This window comes from Camelus ferus, chromosome 25, assembly GCF_009834535.1.
Source record: "Camelus ferus isolate YT-003-E chromosome 25, BCGSAC_Cfer_1.0, whole genome shotgun sequence".
Classification (NCBI taxonomy): Eukaryota; Metazoa; Chordata; class Mammalia; order Artiodactyla; family Camelidae; genus Camelus; species Camelus ferus.
Window position 1 is genome coordinate 32369569 of NC_045720.1, and position 25084 is coordinate 32394652.

The following is a 25084-nucleotide window of genomic DNA, read 5'->3' on the forward strand; positions in this document are numbered from 1 at the left end:
GGTGCGGGCGAAGCCGGGCGGGGCGGGAGCCGTTGGGCCGGAGCCGTTAAGGCGAGAGCGCGGCGGTGGCGGTTGGCGGTGACCCTCTTGGGCCTGGTGGAGGCGCTGAGGCTTGGGGGCCGGTGACTGTGGACGGGAAGCTGGGAGGGGTTAACTGGAGGAAACCTTTGCCGGGTGGCTGGTGGCCCGGAGCTGGGAGACGTGGCACTTTGAATGAGTCCCGGGGAGGGGCTCTCGAGGAAGCCTGGGAGCTGGGAGGGGGTGTGGAAGAGGGCAAAGAGCGGGGAACCGAGTCTTGGGGTCGAGGTCAGAGTCGCCCTAGTAGGTGTCTGGTTTTTTTCTTCTTCTTTTTTTTTTTTTTTTTTTCTGGGAGTGGTGTTGGGGTGGAAGCGGCTTTTTCTCCCTGGGTCTGCTAGATGCTTCCAGAGTGGGCTCAGCTAAGTCTAAGCCGGCACTCTTCGTCCAGGGCCTAGTTTAGCTCACAAACTGGGTCTCTGTTCAGGGCCGCTTACCCGTTGCGCACCGACCGTTTACCTGCCTGGCTGGGGCGCTTTCGCGTGGTTTCGCACCTTCCCAGAATTCAAAAGTTGGAAAGCCCGTGGGCAGCATTATTCTCCTACTCATTTGTAGCTTTAATAAGAAATGAGAAGAGAGGCACATTAGGTTGTGTTTTACACGTAGAGGTAGTTTCGTCTTTGCGTTTTAAGTTTTATGCAAGACCACAAGGACTTTCCAAAGATTCTATTTTTATATCCTGTGTTGACCGTATCTGGGTAGCGTTAGGAAGAAATGAATTTTTAAATTTAAGTTACAAAGATGATATTTGGAGGCTGCCTTAGGGTTTTGAAGTTGTATTTCCCTATAAGGAAACTGTTTTATCATTAAGTGATAATTAATATGTAAGCAAGTGTCTTAAGTGAACTAAATACAGGCTTTCTCAAAAGAATAGAAAGGGGGTAACGTTAATAAGTACCGAATGTCAAAAATGTATTTAGGAGTATTTTGACCTACTTTGCAACTGTGTTGTAAAGCATGTTGTGATTAATGGGTGGAAGGGAGTTTTGTAAATAATAATAAACTGCTACTCTTGCTAAGCTTTATACAGACTTATAATTAAAGACACTGTAAATTACAAGGCCAAAAATTTAGAAGATGTCATTGGAACTACTTCATCTCTTAAAGGTTCCAAATTCCACTTATATTTATGAAAGTAGATTTATAATTCTACATTTATGTTTTGGTTCCAGAGACATGAAGGGTGATGATTTTTCCTAAGAAATTCCACTGCCTATTCTAGGTTAATACCTATGGATTTATGAATTAAGCTATTACACATGTAGTAATAGTAGCTGGGTTTGCCTGTTCCTTTTGCAGCCTAGCAAGTATTGATTATGTAAAATCCTATTACCTTCTTTTTTTTCTGTGACTCTTTAAGCTTAAAAAATTGTTTACTGTATTTGGTAATACAGATAAAATCATTTTTCGTATGTAACTTTGTAGTCATCTTTTCAAGTATTTTTATTTTAAAAACAAAAATGGAGTCATACACTGTTTACTGTTTTGCATTTAATGCGATCATGAACATTCGTGTCAATTGATAAAGCTCACCAGGAACATACCTGTAGCTAACAAAGTTGGGTTCATTAACTTGCAGCAGAATGAAGTTTAGGTGAAATTTAAATGAAGCAATGCTTTGAAAAGCTCAAAGAACACTGTCTAAAAGAGTTAATATTAGGTCTGGCGTAAATGGACTCAGAATCCTAATTCCTTGAAAATGGCAACGTTAAGAGAAATGTGAAATGTCGTTTCTGAAACCTCTTTCCTTGAAGCAACTGGATTGAAAATGAATACTACTTATTGTGAGAGTCAAAGTGACCCATATGATGAGATGCCATTAGGAAATAAAAAGGAATGGACTATAAATACATACGCAACAACATAGGTGACTCTCAATTACACTGAAAGAAGCCAGACAAAAAAGAGTATGTACTGTATGATTCCATTTGTATAAAAGTAGAAAATGCCAACTAGTCTGTGGTGACAGCAAATCAGTGGTTATGGGGGGCGGTTGGCGGGGGAGCAAGGAGAGGTGGGAGCAAGGAATTACAAAGGGACACCAGGAAACTTTGGGGAATGATAGATATGTTATCTTCATTGTTATGGTTTTATGAGTCTATATGTATGTCAAAACTTGCCAAATTGTATGCTTGTTGTTTGTTAAATATACCTCTATAAAACAGTTCACAGGAGTTTTTAAAAAAGTGACCCACGTGGCTCAGATGTTTATAGAAGTGGCATGCTCCATTCTCATTGATAGGATTTCTAACAAAGTTTTTGCCTTTCTATGATTTTAAAAAACAAAGTTTCTCAACACTATATCCTTGATAATTAACAAAAAATTTTTTTAACTTACAGGTTTGCAAATATTCACCTCTTGTCTGGCTCTGCTGTACTTTAACATAGTTTATTGTTGGACAGTCAGGTTATTTACAGGTTACTTTGCTTTTTGCCGTTAAATGCAATTCTATCATGAACATACTTGTAACTAAGTAGCTTTGTGAATATCCCCGATAACTTCTTGAGGATAGAATCCTGTCACTGTTTTTACCTGAGCCATAGCCCCCAGTATGTGATAGAATGCTTTTAGTTTGGAAGTGTCAAGGGACCCGAAGAAGTTCTACCTAAAGCCTCTCCTGTCATAGAAGAGAAAAGAAGCTTCAAAGGGTTAGAGCAGCTGAGCTCATAATAGAACCCAATCTTCTCTGCTCTGGATCCCTTGGTTCCTCCTCTTTTTCAGTGTGCTCTGTGATCAATTCTTGGGATTACTGTGTGCATTTATTCACTCAGATTGCCATAACAAAATTCCACAGAGTGAGTAGCTTAAACAACTGAAAGTTATTTTCTAATTCTGAAGGCTGGAAGTCCAAGATCAGGGGACCAGCATGGTTGGGTTCTGGTAAGGGCTCTCTTCCTGGCTTACAGATGGCCACTTTCTTGCCGTGGCCTCACATGGTGGAGAGCAAGCCAGTGAGCTGTCTGGCATCTCTTAAAAGGATATTAATCCTATCAGATCAGAGTCCCACGCCTATGACCTCATTTAACCTTAATTACTTCCTTGAAGGCCCTGTCTCCAAATACAGTCATAGTGGGGTCAGGGCTTCAGCATATGGATTTGGAGGAGGAACACAAACAGTCAGTCCATAACAATGCAGGAAGCTTCCACTCAAATAGCTTATCTTTGAGGGCTGATGAAAGAAAAATGTTGACTTTGGTCTTCAAAATGTAGACTATTGACATAAACTCCTGGATTACAGGATTATACACCTAGAAGGATGATTTCACAGTAAAGCAATGAACAACAGTTGAGTGTGCTTAGAACTTGGAGATATGGAAAGGAAAGAGTTATCCTCAGAATAAATCTAGTCAGAATTAGTAAATAAAATTCTCTGCAGACGTATCCTAAGCTGAAAGATAGTTTATAAATGTGTTGTTGAAAGGGCCAGGATACTTCTGTGCCTCTTTAAAAGGTTGGAAGATACGCTAAGAACCTGTATGGAACGTGTACGGATGTGTCAAGGATACTCATTCCCATACCATGCATGTAAAGTTTAAAAAATTAGTTTATAGATAAAAATGTAAAACCATGCATGAGAATAATGAACACCAAGTTCAGGACAGTGCTTATTTGCAGGGGAGGGACAGAGGGGATTAGGGGAAAGTATGGAGGGGGCTACAACTGTATCCACACTTTTTATCTATTAGACTAGGTTATGGGTACAAGAGTACTCCTTATATTATTTCTTTCTGGTTTTTCTATGCCTGAAATACTTTGTAATTAAATTTAAGTGACAAAAATTAAATGACAAAAGCAATAGTTTTCACTGAAGCTAGGCCAAATAATGGAGGCTTCCCTGACTATACAATTCTGAGGTTGTTATGGTCTTATGGTGGGGAAAAATATATTGGACCATAACAGTAAGATATCCCTTAAGGTCATTTAACCCCCTCTGCTCTGATTTCATGCTCAGCACACCATACCCACCTTGTGATGAGCATCTCCTGTAGACTTCTCTACGTAAGATAGAATGGGTTGAAAAGCTGACTTAAGTAATCTGACCTTCTTAGCAGTTACATTTATTATTATAAATCATGCACTCAGTTGGGCAATATTGCTCCCATGAGGGTGAAAATTACTGGTTTTGGAGGCAAAGCCCCCTTTTTAATGTATGAAGTACAGATATAATACACTACATTTACAGATATATAATGTTCTGTGGCATTAAAATTTCATAGGAAAAAAATACCTAAAAAGGCCCTTAAAGGGGTGATAATGAAAAATGGTTGAGAAACGCTGGTACAAAGGAAGAAATTGGCACTCTGTTTCATCAGTTAGCCTCCTGTGTTTTCAATTAATATTTCCTTGGGTTATTTATTCAGTCATTTCTTCCCTGGACTTTTATTAAATCCCAACTCTTTGATTTAAATGCATGCTATCTGTCCTCAAAAATCCTCAATTAGTAAGGACAATGGACCCTTTCTTAAATAGCCTTAGTACAAGAGAGTATTTTCCCCACTATGTCCAGTGACTCAGCCTGGGGTTACAAATTCCTGGCCTTCTTGCCCCATCTTGGGATGATTTTGAAAGACCATCCCAGCTCCAGAATACTGTTTGGCTGAGGACTGTTGGTGCTGTATCTCAGTCCAGTTCTCCCTCTGCTCAGTCCCACTTCTTTTTCCTCCTACTGGCATTGGTTCCAAGAGCACTTCCTCATATGCTGATCTATCTCAAAGTTTGCTTCCCAGAGGACCCAATCTGTAGCACGGATGATGAGGAATTACAAAGTTTTTGACATCACCAAATAGGGAAAGGTTATTTCTGCATAGGGGCAGTGGAACACTTCAAATATGTATGTTTAGATTAAGTTTGGAAGGATGAGTAAGATGTTGCTAAGAAGAGAAGGGAGAGAGGAATTTTCAAGCATGGGGACCAGCAAAAGTGAAGGCTTTGTGACATGAGAGAACATGTTTGGATTATGGTGAGCACTGTTCTGTAACTAGTGATAAAGTCCTTAAGATTTTGGTAATTGAAGATGAGAGAATTGTCAACAGTGACTCCTTGGTTTCTCACTTCCAATTGGACAGATGGTGGTGCTATTTGTTGAAATGGGGAATATTGGGAAAGCACTAAGTTTGGCAAGTCAGGATTAGTAGCTTGGTTTTACACACATTGGTTTTGAGGAGTTCAAACTATCCAAATGAAGATATCAGATAGGCAGGTATACATGGATGTGGACTCCAGAGGAGAGATGAGAGTTGCTGGTACCCCTTGGTTTCCTTGCTCTGATCACACTTTTAGTTCTGTATCATTTTCTACTTTCTACTCTCACAATCTCCTTTCACTGGCTCTTCCCAGTGCATAGAATTCATTTGCTTGCTTTTCCTAGTTAATTCCTGCTCATTCTTCACATCTCAAATGAAATGTTGTTTTCTTCCAGAGGCTGTGCTGGCCACTCGATCAGGTCACTTCTTCATGTTACGTATTTTTATGGCACTACAAATTTTCATAGTATTTGTCAAAATTGTTATTTCACATTTATTCATGTAATTGTTTTCTTTCTCACTCTGATGATAATTTCCATGAGAACAGGAACTGTGTCTACTTTTGCTCATCATTGCACCTAGCATAATGCCTAGTACATGGTAGATGCTCAGAGCATATTTAAAAGAATATTTGATATTAATGTGAATTTAAAAAAATCCCAATAGCTATTTACACATGGTGACAACAGAGATGTATCCCTAAAATGGGATCATCAGATAGGATGAAGGCATCAGTATTTTGTGGAGGAGAGACTCTAAGATGTTCCTGCCACCTCCTGCTCCACCAGATTATCCTGCCTCCTGAGAGACCTGTGACTTGCTTCTAACCAATAGACTCTGGCACAGTGTCATGGGATGTCCCTTCCATGATTACGTTACATAAGTTTGTAGCTTCCATTTTGCTAGTAGACACTATTTTCTCTTTCCTTTGCTGGTTTTGGCAAAGTAAGCTTCCCTAAGGAGAGGCCCATGTGGCGAGGAATTGAGGGTGGCTTGCCACCAGCAGCCACAAGAAAGCAAGACCCTCAGTCTGACAACCCAGACAGAACTGAATCCTGCCAACAGCCGCAAGAGTTTGGAAACAGGTCTTTCCCTGGTTGAGCATTAAACAATTCTGGCCAACACCTTCTGAGAGACCCTGAAAGAGAGCAACTAGTTAAGCTGTGTCCATATTCCTGACCCAGAAACTGAGATAACACATGTATTTTAAGTTGCTAAGTTTATGGTAGTTTGTTATATAGCAATAGAACTAATACATTTATAATATCAAAGTTGGGAAAGTTGGGCAAAATATGGTTTGCAAGTCTGTGGGGGAACAGACATTCTCATACAGTGTTGATGAGAATAAATAGGGACATAACATTCCGAAGGCAGTTTGGCAATATAGATTTTTTTTTTAAATCAAAAGCTCAAAAGGCTAATAATTATTTGAACCAGCCAAGTTCACAGCTAAGAAATTGTCCAAAGGAAATAATTGGACAAATGCGCAAAAGTGAAATCACATAGTCCTTACGTTGTAGTTTACAATCTGAAAAAATTGGAAGCAACCTAATGAGGTGATCGTTTGAATACAGTATGACATATACAAGGATAGGAATATTATGAAGTCATTAAAAATGTGTCATATATCTGTGTATTTCAGTTATTCCTAAAGCCACACTGTGAAGGGAAAAAACCAGGTTACAAAATAACATGCTGAGTATTAGATCACTAAAATTTTAGAATATGTATATGTGTATACAGAGATAAGAATCTGGAAAGATATTCCCCCAAATCTCTACAATAGGTTGTAATAGCCACAAATGGGAACTAGGATTTTGAGGTGTTTTTATTTTTTAATTTTTTTCTATATACTCTTCTGAATTGCTTGAATGTTTTATATGAATATATATTATTCTTTTTTTAAAAATCTGCATTTTAAAATTGAAGTATAGTTGATTTACAATGTTGTGTAATTTCAGGTGTACAGCAAAGTGATTCAGTTATTTATATATATGTGTGTGTGTGTGTGTGTATATACATACATAAATATATATATATATATTCTTTTTCAGATACTTTTCCATTCTAGGTTATCACAAGATATTGAAGATTGTTCCCTGTGCTATACAGTAGGTCTTTGTTGTTTATAGTTTAACTTTTACATATAGTACTATGTATCTGTTAATCCCAGACTCTTAATTTATCACCCACTACCTTCCTATTTGGTAACCATAGTTTGTTTTCTATGTCTGTGAGTCTATTTCTGGTTTGTAAATAAATTCATTTGTATAATTTTTGTTTAGATTCCAAATATAAGTGATATCATATATTATTTGTCTTTGTCTGCCTTACTTCACTTATGATGATCTCTAGGTCCATCCATGTTGCTGCAAATAACATTATTTTTTATGGCTGAGTACTAGTCCATTGGATATATACCACAAGTTCTTTATCCAGTCATCTGTTGATGAACATTTAGGATGCTTCCATGTCTTGATTATTGTAAAGAGTGCTGCTATGAACATTGGGATGCATGCATCTTTTTGAATTAGAGTTTTCTCCAGATTTTGGGATTTTGTTTTGTTTGGTTTTTTTAACTTTTTTTCTATACAATCTTCTGAATTGCTTGAATATTTTATATGAATATATATTATTCTTTTAATCAGAATAAAATAAAGCTTTTGTTTTCATTTCATTTTTGTTTACTTTGTTGAAACTTTACCTACAGGGTGATTGTGTAGCACATCATATAAACAACCTCAAAAATCAAAGAAACAGAATGGCACAGCTGTGTTCATGTGCCCAGAGAAGCTACTGAGTTTTGGTGACATTTTAATTCTGAACAGTGACTAATGGTGCAAGTGGGATATAAACTCTGAAGCATACAATGTCATTAACTGTCTCTGTACCCGGTAAATCTGAAGCAGTGGGAAGTATTTTGTGTGGTATATGTATGGGCTTCACATGTGAGCAGGGTTATTGAAGGAATCTGTCCAGACAGCTTCCTTCTTCCTAAAAGAAATTTTTATTCCTCTTTCAAAAATTGGAAAGTAGATTATTATTGACCCATAAAAAATTTTCTCCTAGGAGGATAATCATTTTTGTAGTAATATATTTTAATTAGTATAATTTAAATTTGAATGCCTCCCTGGGAAATGCTTCCTAAGGGCTGTAATATTTCTTTAAGTGTTCTGTTTCACTGAGGCCCATTTTGCTGGATAATGCCACCACTAAATTTTAAGATATGCCAATCTGTGTCATAGCCAGTGGCTTCTAAGGTTTCAGTTATATTTTAAGATGCATTTCTGAACCTGTGAAACCTTTATTAGTAAAAGGAGAACTTCTTTAGAAGGTGATAAGTCGCCTCTGCTGGATGAGAGGAAAAAAAATACTTCAAAACTCATTTAAGACCTAATGTCTGTAAAAATGAGTAGCTAGTCTGGTGACTGAGCAGAAAGGAAAGACACAGGTGTCCTTGCTGGGAAAGACCAAAGTGCTTATGTAAATCAGTAGCCTCAGATACTGAAAAGCTGACTGGAGAACTGATGCTGTAATCTAAAAGGGGAACTTGGCAGATACTAAGTTTATTGCTCCAGTGTGGCTTTGCTGCATCTAATAAATCATAAATTTGATGAGTTTCTGGTCAAGATAATTGTCAGCTTTGTACTCTCCTGTGAGCGTCAGATGAAGTCTAGGCACGTGAAAGTGCTAAGCAGATGCTCACTTAGGAAGCAGGCAATCACTTTATATTTATGATTCCTGTTCTTACGAGGCTGCTTAGTTCCCGGTGTGTACTTTGTCTGCTGTCAAAGGAAGAAAAGCCCCACTAGTGCTTTAGGTGTAGCTTCCTCTTCCAGATAGATTTCCATCATAGGTAGGAGGATCTAAAGAGAGAAGAATAAACTTTGTCTATAGTTATGCTTTAAGAAAGAATGGAGTTCTTTATTAAAATAGTCAGGAATATTGATGAGGAGGAGTTACATGGGCAAAGGTTTAAAATAGACAAGACGAGGTGTGTCTTTAGAGAACTGTCCTTCGTGGGAGCTGAGAATAGTGCCTGTCTGGTGGGAATAAGAGTAACAGGATGTCTTAGTCAGCTTGCACTGCTCTGTAAGAGAAAACCACAGACCGGGTGGCTTAAACAACAGAAATGTATTTTCTCCTAGATCTTGTGACTGAAAGTCTAAGATCAAGGTGCCAGCAGAGTTGGTGTCTCCTGAGGCCTCCCTCCTTGGCTTGTAGACAGCTGCCATCTTGCTGTGTCTTCACATGGCCTTTTGCCTGGGTGTGTAGGGGAGAGAAAAATCTCTGGCATTTCTTCCTCTTCTTATAAAGATGACAGTCCTACTGGATTAGGGCTCCACCCTTATGACCTTATTTGACCCCAGTTACCTCCTTAAAGGCCATATCTCCAAATGCAATCACACGGGGGGGGGGGTTAGGGGTTCAACATCTGAGTTTTAGAGGGGACACAGTTTAGTCCATACCGCAGGATAAGATCTGGGCTCGTTCTGTACTCTTTAAAGACAAGAATACCATAAAATTGATTTGCTGGTATCCCTTGATGGAACATAAGCTCCATGGGGGCAGGAGGAGTGTCTGATTTGTGTATTGTGGTACCCCTGGCACTTACTGCAGTGCCTTTTAATATCAATATTTGTTCAACTAATGAATAACAAATATGGTGATTGAAGAGTGGGGTGGCCTGGAGGCTGTTTCAGTGGTCTGAGATGTGAGGTACCAAGTGCCTAAACACAGTAGTGGTGGAAATGGAGGGTGATAGTGTGACAATGAGTGACAAGAGCAGTGAAAATAAGAGGATGGGATAAAGGGGAGGAAGAATCATGGATGACTGATGTTCTGGTTTTGAACAGCATGGTGGGCACTATTCCATTCGTGAAAATGGAGAATTTGAGAGACGTTAACTTATTACCACAAATCCTCATTTTGAGATGAGATATCTCTTAAGACTTATTCATAGCTTGTAAAACTGAAAGTCCTCATAGCTTTTCCCAGACACTCCAAAAGGCTTCTCTGAAGGCATGTGATTTCTTTCTTATCCATCAATAGTTAGGGCTTCTATTCTCTGACTTAATCTCTCACCTAATTTTGGTAGCCCAAGGAGAATTAGGAAGACTAGAAACACACGTTTCTTCTCTCCTAATATTTCTTCTATCTTTCCTGTCTTTTATTTGTGGTAGCCATAGCAGAAACATAAATAATGGTCATATTGGGCATCACAGTGAAATAAAACTTCTAGCACAAGTGCTCTTTATATCAAAATTGTTTCTCTTTTCCTGACTGCTTCCTTCCTTGTCTTTGTAATTCTCAAAACTTTCTTTCTCACTTAGTTCTCTGAGTTATTTATGAGTGCAAATTTGCATCTAATAGCAACCTACTTTCTGAAATTTGCTTGTAGTTACAACAATCTGAGTTTATATCTGAAACTTTTTGAACATGGCCGTTATCTCTTCTGAACAAACTATTCTTGGACAACTTTAAAACTGAAACTTAAAAGGTTGTTAAATATAGATTTAGAGTAATTTGTTTATACCTGCTAAGATGGATTTAGCAACAGGAAATCATTTATCTTGAGTGAATGGAATACTTTATTCTAGCTTGTAGTAGAATTTGCTCCAAAAAGAACCAGGCTCAATATCCAGGCACACTTTCCCTATCAGATGATGTCAATGTTCTTTATGGGTAGACCGCACTGTCCATCACCTTGAGAACAGGGTTTGTTCACTAAATTTGGATTTTTATAATTAGCTGATAAAATGAGCATTTTGAACTACTGCATGATGTTAACATCCACCATCTTTAGCAAAGTCACCATCCCTCTTTTTAAATAATTAATTTTTACTGAAGTATAGTTGATTTTCCATCCCTCTTTGTACATACATGTGTATAATTCTTTCAATGTTTTATTGCTCCTGGATTTAAATACTCTGCAACAGCTAGATAAAATAAAATAGCAATTAGGAGCCAAAAGCATAAATTCTAAATGTAATACAACTGAAATTGTAACAGGTTTCACTTAGGATACAGAGTAAGGGGCTTTAACAAAGACTTACAGGGTTTTAAACAACATAGAACAATATAGAGTTTAACAGTCTGACTAATTTCATATAGAATATTGACATGTTGGTGCCTTCCATCCTGCAGCTCTACCAGTGGCCCTAAAATATTCGCCTCATCTGCTTAGTCCCAGATGGCTTGTCACCATGTCTAACTTCTAGGCACTAAGATGCGAGAAGAAGGAGTAGAATAAAAAGACACATCTTCCATTTAAGGGGCACAACCCAGAAACTGCATATGTCACTTCTGTTCACATTCTGTTGGCCAGAACTTAGTCATATGGCCACACTTAGCTACAAGTTTTACGAGCTAAAACTCAGGGTTTTACTTCTTTTTTTGAGGGACGGGGATTAGGTTTATTTATTAAAAATTTTTTTTAAAATGATGGTACTGGGGATTGAACTTCCCCTAACAGATGGTGGTAATGTTCTTCCTGAGGTCTTCCAGGACCTCAAGCAAGCTAAGCATGCACTCTACCACTGAGCTATACCCTTTCCTCTCCAGGGTTTTACTTCTTGAGGGAACATGAGAAGATGAAGCTGGCGTGCCAAAAGTTGTGACACTTCAGTCTCAAGTGAATGCTCACTGGACTAAGCTGGTTGACTGCGGATTCAACTATGAGGGAAAAAAGGAAAGGCAAAATCATACATGATAAGCAAAATATTGAAAATATGTTGTCAAAAATCAAGTCTAGAAAATGAAGTTTATTTAGCTATTTTATATATTTTATGAGTCTCAGCAATGGAACCTGTCCTAACTTGCAAGCCTATTGTTTGGCTTTCAAAGACTTGGCCTTCGAATTTACTTAGAGTAACATATTTTGTATGGAAACAATGAGTAACCCATCTGTATGGAAATTTCTAGCTTGTCCTTTGTTCTGAAATGTGGTAGAATTTGTCTTACTGAGGAAGCCAAATGCTTTGAGTAGCTAAGTTTTAGTTAAAGAATATAGTGTTGTGGGTTTTACTAGCTGAGGCTTCTCTACTGAACCTGAGAAAGTGCCTTGACTCTGTGCACAGGGAAGACTGGCCAGTGCTCTGCCGTGGTCCTGTGAGTCTGCCTGGGAAGGGGAAGCAGACAGCCTCAGAGCAAGTGAAAAGCCAGGAAACACGGGGCTACTGCCGCAGCCTAGGGTCCAAGTAGACCAGAGAAAAAGATGATTGCAAAGGTCAGTGGTCCCACCTCAGTAGGGAGAAGAGTCACATGATAGCTCTTTGCTCTGGTCCATTTGGGAGCATCAAAAGCTCAGCAGGTGGTGAGAGGATGACCAGGGCTGGCCATCTCCGGGAACACCAAGTCACGATGGCCAGACAGGAACTAAGTAGCCATACGCTTGGGCTTCTTTGCAGAGTCCTCCAAGTCTTCCTCAGACAATTTCACTTAGTCTACCACAGCCCTTATGGACCTCTGAGAAATCCGAGATGCTATAGATTCCTTCTGGCTCCATGAATTTTCTATCACTGAAGGCATTCCTTTAGGTTAAGCAATAGAGCTGAGGATGTGGTCTCTGAAAGCCACATTCTCATATGTTCTCTGGGAAGGCAAGGAAGTGGGATGTTGTATCTCTGGTCTTCTTTAGCTCATAACCATTTATAACTGACCTGTTAATCTCATTAACTGCTTGCTACATCAGGAGTAAGAGAAGTTTGAATAAATATGTCAGCAGCTCTACAGTCTGAATGACCAGGGCTCTCTTGAGGATGTTAAGCTAATGAGGGTAGGGTTTAAAGGTGAGTACCTGGTGACTGTGCACCAGAGAAGCAGGAGTGGTTTTGTCCAGTGAAACAGATTCTCCAAGGCTGCTCCTGCTCTGACTTCTTCTAGGCTTAGAATGTCTGGGCTGGAAGCAGCATACATTATCATGATAGTCTGAGTCACTGTGGCTTAATATACTAAATATTTTTTTCTCTAAGGATTCATAATTTCTTTTAGCTAGTGACATCACTGCATTTTCAGTACCATGATCTTTAAGATCTTTTTTTAATATAAAAGATATGAATTTGGGTAAAACTTTTACAGTGGACAAGAGCAAGCCTTTGATGAGTTTAGTGTGTCTGTATGAGAGACCTGTGTCTTATGAATAGTACAGATCTTTAATATGTCTCTTTATACAAACTAAACAAGTTTAAAAACCCCAACTACATTTATTTATGTATAAATACTTTTATAAGCCTTCACAGGATAAAAGATAGTTTAATAATGTGAGAGAAGCTGTCAATCAAGGGAAAGCTCCCTGGACCTAGCTTCAGAGTTCCCAGTTGTTGTCAAAGGTCTTGGTGAAATGATTTCGTTGTGCTCGTTGTGTTTGTTAATCAATAGTATACCTAGTTAATAATTTACAATGAGAAATGCACCTTCAGGACATTCAGATCTGTTGACCAAGAGTCTAATCAGGGTATTTGGGAATAAGTATGATACTATTTCTGATGTAATTTCTCATGATCTTAACTCAGTTTTTGTAACATTAGAGGTCTAGCTAAGATAACCTATAAGGTTCCTTTCAATTCTTAAAACTCCTATTGTATGTTCTGCATCATGGAAAGGAGAAGCCCCACATAGAACTTAGGCAGTAGATTGTTCAGTACCAGGCACTGTGGCAAGTGCTTAATGTGCATTATTTTATTTAATCCTTGAAATTTATGAAGTAGGTATTATTGTCATCCCCCTTTTACAGATAAAGAAACTGAAACTTTACAGGTGTTACATAACTTGCTCAGTGTCCTACAGCTAGTGAGCGGCAGAGTAGAGATTTGAACACAGTTTTGTGGGACTCCAGAGTTTGGGGACTGGAATCTATGCCTGTTAACTATCATACAGTAGCAGTTCTAAGGAATGTTTAACTACCCAAGAGCACTCAAATGGTATGACCAAAAATTTTTACTTTTTTGAGGGGGGGAGTGGGGGAGATAATTAGGTTTGTTTGTTTGTTTATTTATTTAACGGAGGTACTGGGGATTGAACCCAGGACCTCATGCACTGAGCTATACCCTCCCTGCAAGAAGTTTTACTTTTTAGTAAATTATTTTAACAGCAATATTTTTCTAGATATTTTCTCTCCATATATTATTATAAGTTTTTAAGATTTGAAAACAGAAAGGGTAAATTGACCTCTGAATACAATGGCAAAGTAGATCCAGATTAAACAATCTTCCTCTAAATCAAATGAAATGAACAGAAGTAGTGAAAAAAAAAAAAAGGCAACAATGCATGAACAGCATCCAAATGAAGGCGAACAATTTTACATCACAAGCTTCAGAAAGTGATGGCCAAGGAGATTGAGAGACGTTTTGGGGTAGCTTCTTTCTTCACGCCCACCCCCAGGAATAGTATTGAGAACTCTGATAATTTTTCTTAATGCTTTCTGCTTGGCTTTGGACACACACAGTGTGAGGGAGTGCGTAGGTAGCCCTGGGAAAAGTAAAGGAAAATGCCTCAAGGGTAGCCAACCCTACTTACTCCTCGGGGGCCTTGACAGAGGCATGAAGGGCCTCCGCAGGCTTCCGCACTTCCAGGTCCCCGTGGAGAGCTGGATGAGTGAGGGAAATGTACCCCCAGCTGGGTGGGGTGGGCGCTGGTGCAGGATGTTTCACTGGGCTTTACAGGGGAAATCAGGCTCCCGCGATCCAGTGTGGGTCTCCCCTCACATACCTCCCACCATGTCCTCAGACTAAAGTAAGTGGATTGAAAGCACATTACATTAACCCCAAATGGGGCAGGCTGTTATAATGGAAGCATTATAACAGACCAAATAGGAAGTCAGGACAGAGCCAATGAAAAATGAAAAGAAATGGCATGGCCAATAAGCAAACACATTAGAGCAAGAAAAAGAAGGAAGACAAGAATGAGAAGAAGAAAAAGAACAGAAGATGGTATAAAAAAACAGATGTTTTAAGGGTGATGGGGAATGGGTTTTAAAATAAGGAAAATATACCCTCTCCTCACAAAAAAGATTTCCTGTGAGTGTTTTAATTTTATGATACTATTATTTTTTTAAAACAACAGAATGAAATGAACACAGAAATTTCTAAGCTAAGGAAACTGAGACCCCAAAGAGCACCATTATAGAGTTAATAAATAATTTAGGAAGAGCAAGGAACAGAATGGACAATGGTGGGAAAGAAAATCGATGACATGGAGGAAATGCTTGCAATAATCAGTGAGTGCAGAGAAAAAGGACAGAGATTAAAATATGTAGAAGACAACAACAGGGGGGACAGAAACCATCCAAGATAGACAACAAATGGAAGAGGAAAAGTAACTAGATGCATAATAAAATGAACTTTCTCTGAAATTCACAACCTGAATCCTTAGCTATAAGGGCACAACACAATGTATGCTAGAAAAAATTGGTGCAGCACCATAAACATCAAGGCATACTTTGATTAAGCTATTGACATTCAAAGATAAGAAAAATTTTTAGCTGTTCAAGAAGAAAAAGTAAGTCACCTATAGGGAAAATTAGGTTTGCCTTAGATTACCATATCCAAGACCAGAATGCAACTGAGAAATATTTATAAACTTCCAAGGAAAAGAAAGTGTGACCCTGCCATGTAATTGTTTGCTTATAAAGTCAGTACGTAGATTTTCTCAAACATGAAAAAACACAGGGAAAATAGTGTTTAGAATCTACTGTGTAAGTTATAAAACTTGTGAGCCCTTCTTGGGGGAAAAAAAAGAAACACTTGACATTAAAATTCAGCCAAAGAAACGAATAGAGATCAAGAATTTAAAATTGGTAAAAGAACCGGAAACAAGCACTGGATCCATTTTAAAAAAGAACAGAGACTAAATTACTAGGACTAACACTCTTACAGAATACAACATGATGGTTTATAACCTGGCAAAGTAAAATGTAATATAACCATTGAAAAAGGGAACGAGGGAAAGTGTAAGCAGGAGAAATAACAAGAGTGTATCACTTCATCTTTAACAGCAGAGAGTCAATTCATACTATCTAAAATTTAACCTCGTAGTTAAAAAAAAAAGTGTTTCTAAACCTTTGGTGATTTTTATAACCTGAGGGCCAGTGAGACAAGCCTGTATATGTGTGACATAGTCACCTGTGGCTGTATTTTGGCTTTTTAAGGCCAGTTCAATGTTTTAAAATATTTTAAAATCTGAGTATCTTTAGGAGGGGGTAAACTTGCCAGTTAACCCTTATTTTCCACCTTCTTCTTTTACACGTTTAGAGGCCTGCCTGGAGACTCCTGTTGGAGGACTCTTGGTGAAGAATCATTTATCTGAAGTTCAGTAATTCCTAGAGTAAGATGAAATAATAATTGACCAATAGAGACATTCCTCTCAATTGCTTTGTAAACATATTTTCCTCTGGCATAACAAATGGTATTTTCCCTACTTTATAATGACAGAAATCTGTCTCCTGGCAAATGGAGACACTGCTGTCCCACTTTTTCCTTAACTGGGCTGTGACCACACCTTGGACTCCAGTGCAATCACGAGTGATACACAGGAGTGACTTTGGTGAAAGGTCCCTTCCAGCATGTAGGAACACTCCAGGGAAACGTCTCCTTATGCGGTGCCTCACTCTGTTTAAAGCCGTGGGGGCTTAGCTGCTATCACCTCCTAGCTATTTCTTTGGCTTAGTTTTAACTTTCAGTCCTTTAAATAGAGTTCGGATTGAGACTGAAACAGAGCCAGAAGAAACAGCTGATTGGCTGTGAAGGCCCCCGTGGAAGGTTCTGGCGCTGGCCTTAAAGGCTGAGCTGGTCATTGTAAGGAAAACGGCGTGGGCAGCCCCACGGTCTACTCTGACGGATTTAGGAGGGACGTCTGATGGACTCTGGAAAGACTGGTACTCCAGCAGGAGACCAGCGATTAGGCGCTGAAAAAGAACTGCAGAATTCTCAAGTTAGAATTTCCACATACAGGCAATGTAGTAGCTCCACAGCAATCTGTCAAAGATACTACTTTTGAAAAGCAAAACTAGCCTTTTATTGAAATTAAATCCGGCAGTAATCGAGAGAGAGGCCTCCCATACTTAGGTTTTGAACTTCTAAATATTTCCGTATTTTTTCCTAAGTTCATTCATTTAATTTATTTTTTAATTGAAGTATAGTGTTTACAATGTGTCAATTTCTGGCGTACAGCATAATGTTTCAGTCATACATATACATACATATATTCCTTTTCGTTATAGGTTACTACAAGATATTGAATATAGTTCTCTGCACTATACAGTAGAAACTTGTTTATTTTATATGTAGTAGTGTGTATCCATTAATCCCAAACTCCTAGTTTATCCCTTCCCACCCACTTTCCCCCTTGGCAACCATAAATTTATTTTCTATGTCTGTGAGTCTGTTTCTGTTCTGTAAATAAGTTCTTTTGTGTCTTTTTTTTTTTTTTTTTTTTTTTTTTAGATTCCACATATGGGTGATATCATATGGTATTTGTCTTTCTTTCTGGCTTACTTCACTTAGTATGACGATCTCCAGGTCCATCCATGTTGCTGCTGAATGTTTCCATATTTAGAAGGCATTGATGGGAAGGAGGGAAGGCTGGGGCTGTAGTGGTGGCTGTGAGAAAGGGGGGGTAGGTTTGAGCCCCACCCCGCTCTCACTGCCTTCATCATACAGTAATAACATGTGAAAGGAAGAACCAAAGGCTCATACCATGTGAAAGACGCATTTTATATCAAAGGAAGAACCAAAGTTTGTTTCCTGATTGGATATGGGAACAGAGAAGGAATCTAGCTTGACCACTTGAATGGCAGATAATATTAACCATGGGCACGTTGAGGGCTTTAAACACGATGTATTCTCACTTGCATACTTACTGCTTTTGCAGGTAATACCATTATAATCGGAGCGTTTCCTCTAATGAGATGAATTTCCTCTGTCTTAGCAGTGCTTACAATGACAAGTCTTTTAGGATGAAAGCACCATGACAAGTTATCTAGCGCAGATGGGCTTCTTGTATATAACAATTCTGTTAAGGAAAAAAAGTTCATGAATTTGTGTAAAGCTTATCACCAGTAACCTACTGATTAACTTCAAAGTTCAGCCCTGAGAAAGGTAAACTGCATCCTACTACAATATTTCAGGCATATATAGGCAATGAGGGATTTTTTTTTTAACTGTTTAGATCCTGAGAAGAAATCTCAATGGAAAAAATTCCCCCATTCTGCATGCCATGCAATGACATCCTTTCAGTTCATATCTGAGGGTGATAATGTGCATAGACAGTACTATCCACATTTGCTTGTATTTAATTAATGTCCAATTTATTATAATTGTAAATGGGGAAAATTTATTTTTCTTAAGCTCCTAGGTCCAATTTGTTATTTTGTTAATAAATCTTGTGAATTTTTGTAGAAGTTAAGCAAAATTGCTTTCTCTTGCTTTTTAAATCAATGTTCCATTAACTTACAAATTCAACAGATTAAATTCCCCTAGCTAAAACTAGTTTATTGAGTTTCCTGAAACATTTCAAAGTGCTATTACAAGTTTAATACCATAGCATCACATCTAAGATACCATCAATTGTAAGATGCACCATTATTTCATGTAGTGTCATGAAAGGAAAAATACTGCCAATGCTATCTTACCACATTGATCGTAAGTCACTCTCAGGTGGCAGATTTGTTAAAATGAGAAGAAAAATGCATCTTGGACTTGAAAAACTATTGTATATCTGAATATCTTAAGTAGTGCAAATGCAGGGCATTTTGTGTGTTAGGTTTGAACCAGACAAAATCCTTCTAAGCATTTAAGCCACTCTTGTAAATCTAAATACATTAGATTAATATACATGCTATGGCCTGAATATTTGTTATCCCCTCCTTATTATTCAGATGTTGGAATCCTAACTCCCAAGGTGATGATATTAGGTGGTGGGCTTTTAGGAGGTGATGAGGTCATGAAGGCTGAGCCCTTATGAACAGGATTAGTGCCCGTGTAACGGAAGCCTGAGAGTTCCCTTATCCCTTCCCCCTGTGAGGACTCAGCAAAAAGACGGTCATCTGTGAACCAGGAAGTGGTCTTTTACCAGACAATAAATTCGCTGGCACCTTGGTCGTGGGCTTTCCAACCTGCAGAACTGTGAGAACTGTGTCTGTTGTATATGAGCCACCCAGAGTGGTATTTTTGTTATAGTAGCGTGAACAGATTAAGACAGTACAGATTTCTAAATGTAGTCTGTCTCAAGTGTTTAAATACTGTTTATAAATGTAGACAAATTCAGTTATACTTTCTAAAATAATTAAAAAATGAGATGGAAAATTTCAGTAACTCATAGGGCTCATGGGTCAGTTTCTGTAATATGTCAGATTCTCTTAAACATTTCGAACACCTAAGGTTGCAAATGGACCAATATTTTCTTGATAGTTATAAAACTTATTCCTAAACTTAACACAAAAGAATTAATAATGGGTTTGGTTACTTCATCATCATTATTCTTATTTCAATGCCTTCTTAGTGTTACTGAATCACTTATCCAATGAGCATACTTACCATCTCATTTGGGCTGGGGTCACTAGTTCCTAGACACCCCTCCACTGGACTGTAAATTAGATCAGTGGGTCTTAAACTTTTTGGTGTCAAGACGCTTTTATACTCTTAAAAATTATTGAGAACCCCAAAGAGATTTTGTTTATGTGTTTATAACTATTAATATTCACTGTAACAGAAATTAAATGTGAGAAAATTTTAAGTGTTACTAACTAATTTAAAAATAATAGTCATAAACCCATTACATATTAACATAAATCATACGTTTTTATAGATAAAGCTATTTTCTCCAAATCATAAAAAAATTTCTTTAAAAAACTAGTGTGAAAAGTGGCATTGTTTTACATTTTTGTAAATCTTTTAAATATCTGCTTTAATAATGAAAATTGGATTCTCATACCTGCTTCAACAGCGATATCCCAGGTCATGTAGCCTCTGGAATATTTCACTGTATTCTAGTGAGAGATTGAGAGAGAAAAAGGCAAGAATGTACTAGTTTTATTATAAAAAGTTTTGACGTCATAAACCCCCCTGAAAGGGACTCAGACACCCCTGGACCACACTTTGAGAACCACTGAGTCAGAGAATAATGAGTTAAATGGTCAGGCCGGGAGCTGGGTGCTACGTGCCGGGATAATTCTACCCAGGCCCCAGGTTAACACGCAGAGCTTCCTCTCACAGCAGACTTGTCTGCTGTGCCAACAGGGGCCAGTCCATGCCTTTCATCATGCGTCCCCTCCGCGTCTTTTAATTTTCATCCTTAATTTTTTTTCAACTTTTCATCAGTTGATTTAGGAGGATGGGACTCTTTTGACTGCATGATTAGGATTCACTGGACCCTGCAGTCTCTCATCTAGGTTGTAACGCTTTGCTCTGCCGTCTAGTTGGACTGTGCCTTGTTTTCACATTTTTCTTTTCCAGCTCTTGACCATAATTCTGTAGTCAATTTACTGCTAGGGCCTAAAGTCCTATTCTGTTGCCTATAGCAGTCAAGCCTCCAAGCACCACTGTGCTGTCTGTAATCAGCAGAAGCTGGACGATCGTGTGTTAGAGAAACTGTAGAAGTAACTCCCTCATTAGACAGGGGATTGGACAAGCCCGCCGAGCTCAAAGTTCTCTTTTCATTCAGAGAGTCTACGCTGCTGCTCTTTTTCCTCTCAACCCTGAAAACCTGCAGACTGCTCTGAGGACCACTCGAGGTCAAGCTGTCTGTTCGCTTTCCTGATACTCAGTCTCTTCTTTTCTCTTTGTCACAGAAACCCAACTGTGTTAGTGTCCTGTGTCCAGTTAAAAAGACACAATACCCAGGAACTTTTGGTCACGAGGGATGGCCTTGTGCCTGATTCTGGCCAAGAGGTATAAGCAGAAGTCCAGAGGTGGGGGTTCTGGGAAAGTGAGTATTTCTCATACATATATAAAAATATGTTTATATATATATAAATATAATATAATATATAATACATAATATAATATAAAAGTATATTATATAATACACATTATATAAGATATAAATATATAAAAGTATTTTATATATATGTATAAGAAGAGCACACTTAGAAAATATGTGTGTTTTGACTTCTCCCTATCTGGAATGTAGATGTAATACCTGGAGATGGAGTAACCCTCTATGACCATGAAGAAAGAAGAGAACCACATGCTGAAGACTGAGCAGGAGGCTAAAGGACGCCGAGGCCTTGATGACATCTGCGAATAAATGCATGAGGCCTGGTCTACCTGCTTTTGGACTTGTTACACCAGAAAAAGAATCCTTCTTTAAGATGCTGTAATTGAGTTCCTGTTACATGCAGGCGAAATGTACCGTTAATTGTCTAACACATTTTCTGCTCACACGTTGTGGCAGCTAGTGCATTCTGCTGGTGCTTTAGCCTGTCGTTTGGCCACTGGAAGTGGATGTTAATAACATGGTACAGGGCAGAGCGGCTTCAGGGTCAGCTGGAAGAATCCTGGCTGTGTGGCCTCAGGCAAGTTATTTAATCCCCTGGAGTCTAAGTCTTCTCATCCACTGAAATGAGACTAAGATTTAATGTCTCTTGGTTCTGGAGTAACAAAAACATAACAGGGTTTGGGTCTGCTAATGCTTAGGCAAATATTTGTACAGTAAGTGAGGTAGGGTGGGGTTGCCTGTGACAACTGTGGGGCTGTGCAGACGGCAAAGGTGGTGTCCTGCTGATCTATGGAAACCCTGAAGGGTGACCCTGGAAGGGAAGATCAATCAAGATGATGACAGTAGCTAATATATCTTGGGCACCTACTACGTGCTAGTCACTGTGGTGAGCACTTCGTATGCATTGTCTCATTTTGAACACTCAAGAACTATATGGTAGCTGCCGTTATGATCTTCAGTTTACGGATAAAGAAATGGCACTACTACTGCGTGTCTCTTTCCAACTCAACTCTAGCCTCCGTGTACCAGGAGGTCACATTGGTAGCTTGAAACTGGCCATGGTGCTCCCATGGAAATTTAGACTGCAAAATCTGCAAATGCTACCAATTAGGGCCTGACTGATTGTTTTGACTTCCAGGGATGGAGAAATGATTAATAACGCAGATCAAACTTAAAATTGTTGTGACTGTAATGGTTACACTGTGACTAGCACAAAAAATGGAGGAACTATTTTTCTAGTATTCAAAAACTATGATCTTATTTAGCAAAGGACTGATTGACGCCATTGATGAGTGGATCAAATTCTGACATGTCTTCGTTGTTTCACTTTCATGCTTCATAAATGAAAATATCCGCCAACATTCATACTGGAAGTACAGTCTTTCCTCCGTTGCAACCATACCTGGGTTACAGATACGAGTTCACCAAAATGCCAGCAAAAACATTCTGTAGGAATCAGTTGCCCACATGGAGTTTTTAATAAGTAATATTGTAATTTATTTATTGTAATTTATTTGAATAAATTCAAATTTATTGAATTTTCAGTAGAGAATATTGTATATTTATTATTATTTGTAAATTGTGTTACACATCCTTATGTCAGTAATTTATAACAAATGTATGTGCCCATATATACACAAATAGCTTTGCAGTCATAGCTCAAGAACGAAAGATGTACTTTTAAAATCTAATGTCCATCTTCCCTGATCAAACTATAAAACTACATAAAGGCAAGAACACCTCTAGCTTATCCATAGCTGTTTTCTCAGAGCCTAGCCCAGTGTCTGGCGTGTGGTAGATACTCAACAAATATTTCCTGAATGAATGGATGGATGAATCAGTGAATCCAAATCCTAACTTTCATTTTCCTGCTGCCCGAGAGTCCATTATATATTCTCTTACATTTAGCACTATTTTCATGGCAGTTTTTGCAATTTTTTTGGCATCTAAAAATTAATCCAGTGATGCTGCTAATACTGTTTTTTTTTTCTGATAACGAAGTCTGATTAAATGGTATCATTTAGGAGGGAGGTAGGTATAGCTCAGTGGTAGAGCATGTTCTTAGCATACACAGGGTCCTAGGCTCAATCCCCAGTACTTCTATTAAAAAAATTGAAAAAAAAAAAGTACAAATTAAAAATAAATGGTAAAAAATCAATTATTTAATGCATCCACTTCATTAGTATTTTCATATTGTTTTATCTAAATGACTCTGTAAATAACTCATTGTGCAATGTAAGGCAGCATAATGCAAACATTTTGTCTGTAAGACACGGTAAGAAATAAATTTAGATGGCAACTCTCTAATGCATATGTACACATTTGTATTTGTATGCCTAATGCAATATATTTGTGTATGTGTATTTATTTTGTAAACTTTTAAACAATTGAAGTATTTGTTTTTTATCTATTTTATGTGTGTGTATTTAAATAAACGTTTCCTAATACTTAATACATGGAATGCACTCTGATATTTTCTACCCTGGAGTAGTCTGTTCTATTTTATTTTTTGAAAATTTCTAGTTGTGCCCCAACAGATTGATTTTGGAATTAGTGGGTCTCAGCCTGTTTTTGAAAAAACACCTGTCTTTGAAGATAGCTCTCACCCAGAAGGCAGGATGTCCTGTTTCATGACTAATTTTAGACAACTCACTAACTGTTCCATATCTTCATTTCTCCATTGATAAAGTGGAAAGAGGTCATGAGATTAAGCATAATTTCTGTGAGGAGGTGGCAGAGGAAGACTAGGCTTGTTGAAGTGTTGAATGAACCTCTGAATCTCAGTGGCTTAGCACAATGTGGTCAACCTTTTGCTCACAGGCAGTTTGATGAAAGTTGGGTGACTTTCCAGGGTACCTGTCCTCCTTGTCATGACCTACCACTCCAGGCTGCCCCTACCTTGTGAACCATCTTGTCAACACGTGACTTCCGTGACTTTCAAGGCAGGGAAGGAAAGAGGTGGATGGTGGCACTGTCTCTTACATGCTTCCTCCTGGAAGTAACACTTTTCTCTTCCCAGCCCATTGGCCAGAACCAATCATATGACCCTGTCTAATTGTAAGGTAGGTTGGAAAATTTGGGAGACAACATGGATATTCTATCAATACTAGATATCTCAGGGAGTTTCCTGGTAAATAAATAAATAAAATAAATATTCAAATTTAGGTTCCACTTTTATATTCTCTCATAGCACCCTATAGTTTCCTTTCTAGGAGTCTTCAGAATTGTAGTTACATTAGTTCCTACTTTCTTATTATGGTCAAATTATCTGTTTAGTTACTTGTCTTCATGTCGGCAGGTACCATCTGCTTTATTCATGGTTGTATTCCCAGTGCCTAACACAGTGCATGGCATATAATATGGTAGTTTGTCAAATTTACTGCTGTATTTGTTACATGAATGAGTAAATACATAATCTACCTTACTAAAGGAAATATACATAATCTACATTTCCTATAGTAGGGAAGAGAGTTATGTAAGAGCGTGATGAGTACGTGCTTTTAAAAATTGCAAATAAGGATGACAGCATCCACATTATCAGTAATCCCATGGAGTGATGGTGGACTTGATTTGCTTGATTTGTTGTTTGCTTTTCTGTTAACAATTTGATGTTTATTATTCCTCTGATTGCATACAAAACAGTGACACATTCTCCTTCGGTGGAAAACATTGATAAAACAGAAAATCTACAATAACAATTTTAGATGTCCTAATTTACCTACATTTATGTTACTATATATATTTTCTCAGTTTTCATTATTCTTTCTTTTTTTTTTTAACCCCTTTGGGTATTATTAGAGAATCTATGTGGGGTTTTTTCTTCTCAAGATTTTTATTTTTTACAAAGAGTATTTGAATTAAACAGTGATTGATTCTGAATTTTCTCTACTCTTTTAATTTTTTTACCTTTATTACCATGTAATAGGTTTGGAATTCAGTAAAACTTTGATAAAACAACTTTGGTTGTTATCTTTCATGATGGAGAAAGGGCTATTGAAAATCTATACTGCAAAGGATTTCTCCATGAATCTAACAAGATTTAAAAATTACC

At 38.1% G+C, this 25084-nt stretch overlaps 1 long non-coding RNA gene across 1 annotated transcript; it reads left to right on the top strand.

Moving 5' to 3' along the window:
• Positions 1-76: 76 nt before the first annotated feature.
• LOC116659873 lies at positions 77-22577 on the top strand. The gene is made up of 3 exons (XR_004315240.1): positions 77-321; positions 20885-21021; positions 21226-22577. It is a non-coding gene; the product is annotated as an uncharacterized LOC116659873 (long non-coding RNA).
• Positions 22578-25084: the final 2507 nt, after the last annotated feature.